This window comes from Electrophorus electricus, unplaced genomic scaffold, assembly GCF_041902795.1.
Source record: "Electrophorus electricus isolate QZ-2024a unplaced genomic scaffold, ASM4190279v1 Scaffold366, whole genome shotgun sequence".
NCBI classification, from domain to species: Eukaryota; Metazoa; Chordata; class Actinopteri; order Gymnotiformes; family Gymnotidae; genus Electrophorus; species Electrophorus electricus.
The window spans coordinates 5001-7500 of NW_027658656.1; positions in this window are offsets into that span (position 1 = coordinate 5001).

A 2500-nucleotide genomic window follows, 5' to 3' on the forward strand; every position below is an offset into this window, starting at 1 on the left:
GGTTGGTGTGTGTGTGTTCTACTCCAGTAAGGGTGTGTGTGTGTGTGTTCTACTCCAGTAAGTGTTGGTGTGTGTGTGTGTGTTCTACTCCAGTAAGGGTTAGTGTGTGTGTGTGTTCTACTCCAGTAAGTGTCAGTGTGTGTGTGTTCTACTCCAGTAAGGGTTGGTGTGTGTGTTCTACTCCAGTAAGGGTGTGTGTGTGTGTGTTCTACTCCAGTAAGGGTTGGTGTGTGCATGTTCTACTACAGTAAGGGTTAGTGTGTGTGTGTGTGTGTTCTACTCCAGTAAGTGTTGGTGTGTGCATGTGTTCTACTCCAGTAAGGGTTGGTGTGTGTGTGTGTGTTGTAATCACTGATGTAAATACTGAACAGTGTTGGACTGAGACTGTCCTGATTTGGTTTCCGTGTTGATTAGGGTGTGTAGGGTGTAAACGTGACCTCTATCTCTTCCTCACTCCCTCATTTTAGGCTGTGTGCCATGAGATAAGTGCATGTTAGACTCATGCAGCAAGATCCACTTCACTCCCACACTAGACACTACACACTACACACAACCCACTACATACTACACACTACATACTACACACTACATACTACACACTACAGACTACATACTACACACTACACACAACATACTACACACTACATACTACACACTACACACTACATACTACACACTACACACAGCCCACTACATACTACACACAACATACTACACACTACACACTACATACTACACACTACACACAACCCACTACATACTACACACTACACACAACCCACTACATACTACACACTACACACAACATACTACACACTACATACTACATACTACACACTACACACAGCCCACTACATACTACACACAACATACTACACACTACATACTACACACTACAGACTACATACTACACACTACACACAACCCACTACATACTACACACTACACACAAAATACTACACACTACACACAACATACTACACACTACACACAACCCACTACGTACTACACACAACCAACTACACACTACACACAACCCACTACATACTACACACTACACACAACATACTACACACTACACACAACCCACGACATACTACACACAACCCACTACATACTACACACTACACACAACATACTACACACTATACAAAATCCACTACATACTACACACTACATACTACACACTACACACTACACACAACCCACTACATACTACATACTACACACAACCCACTACATACTACACACTACACACAACCCACTACAAACTACACACTATACACAACCCACTACATACTATACACTACACACAACCCACCACATACTACACTCAATCCTACACACATACTACACACTACACACTTTATACTACACACAACCCACTACATACTACCCACTGCACACTACATACTACCCACTGCAGAATACCCAATACACACTACATATTACCTACTACACACTACAGACTACTCACTACCCACTGCACACTACATACTACTCACTGCACACTACCCACTACACAATGCACACTACACACTCCCCACTGCACTCTACACATTACCCACTACACATTACACACTACCCACTGCACACTACACACTGCTGCACAATGCACACTACATACTATCCACTGCAGACTACATACTTACCCACTGCAGACTACCCAATACACACTACATACTACCCACTGCACACGACACACTACCCACTGCACACTGCATACTACTCACTGCACACTACATACTACCCACTGCAGACTACCCAATACACACTACACACTACCCACTGCACACTAGACACTACCCACTACCCACTGCACACTACATACTACCCACTACCCACTGCACACTACACACTACGCATGGAACAATGAACACTACCCAGTACCCACTGCACACTGTGCATTGTTTACTACACACTGCACACTGTACACTACACACTACCCAATACACAATGCTCACTACACACTGTGCACTGCACACTACACACTGCACTTTACACACTATAGTGTGCATTACACACTGTCCCACTGCACAATACACACCATGCCACTTCACACTATAGACTGTGCACTGCACTCTACACATTACACCTTGTGCATTACAGACTGTCCCTCTACACACTACAAGTTACACAAGATCCTACTATACACCAAATACTACACACTGCACAATTCCTTCTGAATGTCTTTGGACTTCAGGATTTTGGACTATAAAAAGGCCAAAGCTTAACGTCACCGTCTGTGTAAAGGTGGTTGTTAAATATGCCAGTATAGGGGCTGAAGAGTTACACGCATGCACATACTTGTGCATCTGTCCTGGCAGTGGAGGTGAGACGTGTGTCCCGTGCCAGGCTGGAGAATGATCTCCTGCTGTTAGCAATCAGTGGGGCAGACCCTCGCTTGGAGCAAACACACACAGGCCTTTGTTTGGCTCTCCTCTGTTTGGTGTTTCTTATTAGACACAGTCCTGCTCTTTGTATCGCCAGGGACCCACCC